The sequence below is a fragment of the Lathyrus oleraceus genome, chromosome 2 (genome assembly GCF_024323335.1).
Source record: "Lathyrus oleraceus cultivar Zhongwan6 chromosome 2, CAAS_Psat_ZW6_1.0, whole genome shotgun sequence".
NCBI lineage: Eukaryota > Viridiplantae > Streptophyta > Magnoliopsida > Fabales > Fabaceae > Lathyrus > Lathyrus oleraceus.
In genome coordinates, this window is record NC_066580.1 from 31,891,215 (window position 1) to 31,898,469 (window position 7,255).

General features: G+C 37.9%; 1 pseudogene; it reads right to left on the reverse strand.

Moving 5' to 3' along the window:
• Positions 1–6,034: 6,034 nt before the first annotated feature.
• LOC127121764 (phosphatidylinositol-3-phosphatase myotubularin-1-like) lies at positions 6,035–6,791 on the reverse strand (annotated as a pseudogene).
• Positions 6,792–7,255: the final 464 nt, after the last annotated feature.

Sequence of the window (7,255 nt, forward strand, 5' to 3'; positions counted from 1 at the left end):
GACATTTCAGACTGGTGATCTAGTTCTGAAGAGGATCCTTCCTCCCGGTACAGATAACAGGGGCAAGTGGACTCTTAATTACGAAGGTCCATATGTTGTGAAGAAGGTCTTCTCCGGCGGAGCCTTGTTGCTTACAACTATGGATGGTGAAGATTTTCCGTCCCCTGTTAACTCAGATGTAGTCAAAAAATACTTCGCATAAATTGACCCGTTGGACAAAAAGAATAAAAGAGTCCAGGCAAAAAAGGGCATCCCGGCGAACCAAAAAACAGAAAGAAAAGGTTCGGGCAAAAATTAGGGATAAAATGAAAAGAATTTGTACACCCGGTAAGTCGAAAACCCGCAAGGGCGGCTTAGGCAAAAATGGGTATCCCGGTGGATTGAAAACCCGAAAGGGCGATCCAGCCAAAAGAGGGATTAGAGCGAAGACTACAGTCTGAGTTATCTGTACATCGTCACGCTTCGTTGTCTGCCATCTCGAAAGATGTGATCGGTCCAGTCGTTCTTCTCGGAAAGCAAGGAAGTTGGGAGGAAAACTGATGATCTTTGGGTTATAACAGGATTGGGAAATAGTGGATGTCGTGTTCACATTGCCATTAGGATAGATTTTTCCTTTTGTGCGCAATTACCTCTTTCTAGGAATTGCTTCCTGATGTATTCGCCTTTTCAGGCGCATTTTCAATCAACAAAAGTCGTTATTCAGATAAATAGCTCTTGTCGCACCTCGAAAAAATGGGGATACGACTTCAAAGCGAAGCGCGATCGCACGCTCGCAATGATGGACTGAACAGAGTCGCCACCGAACTTTATTTATTCCTAAAAAGGAAAGGGGAAATATCGATAAAACCCAGGACAAAAGAAAGGATAAGATATGGTCATCGCAACCAATATCAGGGTTCGGGAGTCGATTACGCAAGGGGAAGGTATTAGCACCCCTCACGTCCGTTGTACTCAACGGGAACCATTAGGTCAGTTGTGTGCATTAATGTTAGTTTGAAATGTTAGGCTTTTCGAATTATTAGGTGAGAAAGAATAAATAGAATCAAAAGAAAAGAGAAGATGTTTTTGGATTTTTAACGAAGGACTAAACCTAAGTTTTTTATTAGTGGGCCTGACAAGATTTAAAAATCCTGCTCTTACGTATCTCAAAAGAGAAATCAAGGCTTACGTAGTTCTGGGTAGAAAAATGTTTGGTTGTTGGTCGATTTTAGCGAAAACTATACTGTATTAATCGACAAAAACATCGTTTTACCCAAAACAGATGAGGAGTGGACGCGTACCACACATCGAACGGATTTATAAATCTACATTCGGAAAAGCGTCATTTATCTCTACTCAACAATCGTGGCCGAAACATTGTTTTGTATCACTTAAGACAATATATCTTTCATTTATGAAAAAGGTTTTTGATTAATCGCACGGCGGCGAGAAAAGGGTTTGATTGGTTGGATGTATTTTGAGTGATGGCGAGAACTTGGATGAGCGAGATATACATCTCGAATCCTAGCCTCAGGAGTGCATGGTATACACCATGTTCCATTTCCATCTTTATTTAAAGAAGTTAAGATAGGAATTAAGTATTTTTTGGAATTTGATTGAGAAAGGGTTTGAAGAAACCGCATTGACAGTTTTAGACGATGGCGAGAGTTAAGATTGGCGAGGCATACGTCTCGAATCTTAACCTCAGGAGTGCATGGTATACACCATGTTCCATTTCCATCTTTATTGAAAAAGTGTTAAATAAGATTTAGGTATCTTAGATTTGATTGAGAAAGGGTTTGACAAAACCACATTGACAATTTTAGACGATGGCGAGAGTTAAGATTGGCGAGGCATACGTCTCGAATCTTAACCTCAGGAGTGCATGGTATACACCATGTTCCATTTCCATCTTTACTGGAAAAGTGTTAAGTAAGAATTAAGTATTTTGGAATTTGATTGTGAAAGGGTTTGAAGAAACCGCATTGACAATTTTAGACGATGGCGAGAGTTAAGATTGGCGAGGCATACGTCTCGAATCTTAACCTCAGGAGTGCATGGTATACACCATGTTCCATTTCCACCTTTATTGAGAAAAGTGTTTAAATGAGAGTAGGTGTTTTGAGTTTTGTTGTGAAAACGACTTGACCTAGATCAAGTATTGATGGACGTTTAAGAGAAATTTGAATGAGTGTTTGAAAGAAAACAAAGTGGATGAACTTGGATGATGGCGAGAACTAGGATTGGCGAGATATACATCTCGAATCCTAGTCTCAGGAGTGCGTGGTATACACCACGTTCCATTTCCACCTTTATTGAAAAATGTTTAGATAGGGATTAATATTTTTTGAGTTTTGATTAGAAAAAAAAGGGCCTGACGTTGGATCAAGCATTTGATGAGAGTTTGAAAGAAATGGAATAGAATAGGAAGGAGACATGAATTGGTTTGTTTATTGAGAAAATACTCGACGTTGGATCGAGTCATATTTTTGTATTTTTTTGAAATTGTTAATTTTACTCTTGCGTTAGTATCTAAAATAGGGAAATAAAACAAATACAAAATTATATACACATTGGGGAAGTGGGGTACATTTGGTCAAATGGGGATTCAAAAATCCTGAAATAATTAAATCAGGCCCAAACAATAAAATGATGCGAAATATGAGTGTAAGTGCAAGAGAACCGACTCATTGAAAGAAAGCCCAAGAGTAAGCTATGTGAGGTTGATGGCGATGCTTAAAAAGCAATCGACTTACAAGGGTGTGAAAATGGGCTCGATATTAAATCGAGAAAAATATGATTTTTTATAAGTAAAAAGGTTTTTTTTGCATGCATGATGAACTCAATAGACAACAAATCTACGATGATGAAACTATGAAAAATAATAAAGCATAAACATAACAAAGAAAATGTTAAAAGAAAAAAATACTAAAAAGAAATAAAATGCTAAAAAAATGCTACACATGAGTATTGAACCCACCCCACTCAAGACTATGATATTACCCTTCTCCACTAGACCACTCATAACTAGTTACTATTTTGCTGCTAGTTTGGATAAATAAACTAAGATATATTTAAAATTAGAATTAAAATAAAAAACTAATAAAAAAGAAATCTGTTGGACTACCAATAATTAAACCCAGCCGCTTGGCTGTTGGGTTTTAGAGGCTGGTGAGTTGGGAATAGAAAAAAAATGGAATCATTGTCACACACCAACGTTAATGTTTACTAGAAACACTCAAAGGCTACTTAAATGAGTTAAATTATCTGTCTTATAATGTTACTTTAAAGACCAAAAGATAATAAAAAAAAAGAAAGAAAATGGAGGACGCAAACGAAACCTAAACCCATCGTCCTCCTTCCCAAACTCGAACTCAGAAATTTCTCTAACTCATAACTCTCTCAAACGAAACCTCTCTCTGCTCTCAGAATCGCTTATCAAGCTCGACCTCGCTCACTTCTCTCACTCTCCCAACGAGTCTCTCTCAACCGCGTCACTCTCAATTTCAATCACACCAAACCCTCTTTCAATCGCGTGTTCTCAAGCTCTCGTTTCTCTCACAAAACCCGCTCAAACATCGTCTCTCAAACAAGGCACAAAGCGCGACAAGTCAAAATCCATGGTTCCCAAAAGAAAAATGGACAGGACGGCTAACCTTCGACGGCGGCGGCGAGCTCAGGTAATGCTTTCTTATCCCTTCCTCTCTTCAAGCGCTGGTTTTCTTCTTTTTTAGGATTAGGGTTTTAATTTGGCCGCCTCTCCCTCAATCTTTTTTTTTTGAATCGCTCTGCTTCCTATTTATCTCACAGATTAGGGTTCCAGATTGATGCTCAAAAATTCGAAAGGAGAAAGTTTCCAGAATCGCTTTTTGATACTCAGAATTGATTGCCCTCTTTGATGCCTGGAATTGGAACGGGTAAACTGAGCATATGCTTTTCCTTCTGGCTTTTGTCTTAATCCCAAATTGGGATTTTTGGATTCTTACTGCTTGGCTGGTTACTGATATTACTGCAGTGAAATTTTTAGTGAAAACTCAAAAGCAGTTTCGGTTGAGTTGGTATTTCCTAGCCTACTGCTTTGGCACCTTTAATCACTTTGGTCGTTTGTTGTGCAGCATCTGCCATTGTCTTAGCAGCAAGATGAACAAGATGGATTGCTTCTCGTTGATGAGAACGAACTTGTTCTTCGGTGTTATCATTCAACGCATTGAGCTTAGCAGCCATGGCAGAGCAGTCTAAGAAAGCACAGTTGGCCTCAAACAGTGAACCCTCTATGTGTCTCATTTTCTGCAAAGCATTCCTTGAAAGATAAGTTGATCCTTAATCTCCAAAACTATCTGGTTTGTCACTTTGCGAGACTGATAGCGTGAAATATAATGATGTTGGCTTATTGTCAAACCAGATTGCTTTTCAGCAACTTTAGTAATATTCTCAACTTTCTTTCTTTGAAGGGAGCTTATCTGTTCCTTGGAGAAGGTCATTTTTGTGGATGGTGATCAGATTATCAGGACTGACATGGGAGAATTCTATGACATGGATTCAAAAAGAAGACCTTTGGCATATACTCCATTTTGTGATAACACTAAGGAGATGGATGGATATCGGTTTTGGAGACAAAGTTTTTGGAAGGTTCGTTTGAAATTTTCCTTGTGATTTCAATAGCATTGGATTGTTGAAAGTTTGTTGCTTCTGTCAATGCCTTTCTCTTTAAATCCTCACCCATTTTCTTTACTTTTGTAGGTGCTTTTGTTGCCTTGGAAATATCCTTTGTTGTCTTAGTTAGATGAGACTCGATGGCTTCTGAAGTTATAACAGTTACTGGAGAGGCATCTCTTATTATTATATCTGTCGAGTTATATGCTGCTAATAACTCCTCTACGCTGCCGAGCGGAACCAAAGACTGTCGAGCATTGACGTTTGAAACTGCCATGGCACCAACATATGGGAGACTTTCAATCACGGCATCTGCCAAATCAGAAATGAAGGAAGGTTCGTATCCTAGAGCAGGAACACGGCCCCATTTTTCTATACCAGATTCTAGAGCCAATTCTTTGTATTCAACATCAATTTCTTCTAGAGTTTCAATATGTTCACTGACAAAGCTAATTGGAACAGCCAACAGACTTTTCACTCCCCTTTTTCCAAGTTCAACTAACGTCACGTCTGTATATGGTTTTAACCATTCCACAGGTCCAACTTTACTCTGATAGGCAAGGGTGTAAGCATTTGTTATCTTTCTTGCAGCAAGTATCACGCTTCACGACCTAGACTTGGTCGGATTCGACAACTTATGCTCTAGTACTTCATGGTATGTAAGCTTGTTCATGCTCTTGATAGAAATTCATGCTTTAGAGCGATTTAATGTGCTGTACCGGTAAAATGAAAATCCAAAGATTGACTATTGTATTGTCCGGTTGAGTCAATTTGTCTTCCATTTGTGACGGTATCCGATCCCTTGTTTTTTTGGAGCGCTCTAATATTGAACTGCATTTGTTCATTGTGCAGGCATTAAGAAGACCATGATTCCAAAGTTTGATCATGAATAATGTCCAACACCAATGTAAAGTTCGGAATGTGATCAACTCTTCTGCACGATGCTTTGAAAATGCCTCACAAGCCCACGGCACATGATCATTAGCCAGTACTTCATTGTTATTTTTGACGGTTGCAGTCTTATGAGAATCCATCTTTCTTCCCGTGATCTTAGAGTGAGAAGATTGTTAGCAAATTTTGCATCAGACACAGTACCGGTGGACGAAACTTTATTTCGAATAGCCGTTGTAGGTGGCTATTGTTGCATGCCATGATGTGAGACAGAGTTCTGTCATTTGCTCAAATATGTTTCTAGCCATAGGCAGTTTTCCAGACTTAGCACACATAGTAATAAGATAATTATTTACAGGGAGCTTATTACCATGGAAAAATTGATAACTGTAACAGTGAACTTCCTTAACAAATCTTAGACATCCAAGTTGGGATAATGTTTGAATGAGACCAAATAGAGTAACAGAGTCAATATTTAGATTCTTTTTTTTTTGCAGCAGACGAAACAAATTTATGGCTTTGTCAATGTGGCAGTGAACAAAAATGACCCAACTCCCATGGCTCCATTAGCTAATGCGTTTTTCCTTGGTCTCGCATCAGCGATATATAGCTTTCTCCTTGAGCCATCAAGGTTGCTGCAAAGTGCAGCCACAAGTTTTTCATCCATGTTGCTCCTCATATTCCTCATGAGACCAACTAAAGGCTGGGAAGAACGTGCAAGAGCTGCGCCGGTAACAGGATGACACCAAGAAATTACAGGCAGTCGGCATTTTGCACGGAATTTGCAAGCCTGGAGCACTTCATCATCACTAATGCTCTTTGGAACAACCAAAGCAAATGGATAATTCTGGCACATTGTATAACTGGAATTCACACCACTTATTCTCCATAAGTCATTTGACAAGGTGAAGGACCCACTTTCAATCATGATGTGAAACTTTGCCAATAAGTCGAAAATATTCATCTAATAAGCGCACCAACGAAAAAGTGTTCTGAAAACTGGAAGGCCCGACCATAAAAGCATAAAGATCCCATAATATTGTTGGCTTTGTACACTTCAGTAGTGCATCATATATTGCACGTCTCTGTTTCGTACGAGGCCTAAAACCAAAGACCATAATTCTCATATCCTTCCCAATCACCTGCAGCAGTCTCTGTGTTGGTGTCTTGAAAATTGGATGTAACAAATGGGAATCCGCTGTAATTTCTGGAATTGCCCAAGGTTGTAGCAGCTTTGAAATGTTAATGTGTTGGTTTGAATTTTGCATTTTGTTTTAAACATTGTAATCAAAGGTCCGTGAAATGAAGCAATGGCTTTGGTTTGAATGAGTTTGGTTTGTAATTAGGATGCTTTTACTTGGTGAAATATGGTTTTTTTTTGGAAATGCTTGAAAGCTAAATATTATTGAATGTTATGAAATGTGTGTATGTGCTATTTTGATTTGGGATGAACTACGGTTATAAAATGGATTTTTAGAAATAATCCAAGACTAATTTAAATATCAATTTAAATAATAACAAAAAATCAGTAAAAATCCAATTAAAATCAAATTAATCCATAATTTGTTAAAATTACTTTTGATATCAATTCTAACATCTATTTGAAAATTAAAACCAATTAGAGTTTGAATCATTAGTAAAAATAACAATTAAAATTAAATTGAAATTTGGAATTAAACTTAATTCGAAATTAAAATCAAATTGAAAATAAAAAAGTCAAATAATTAAAATC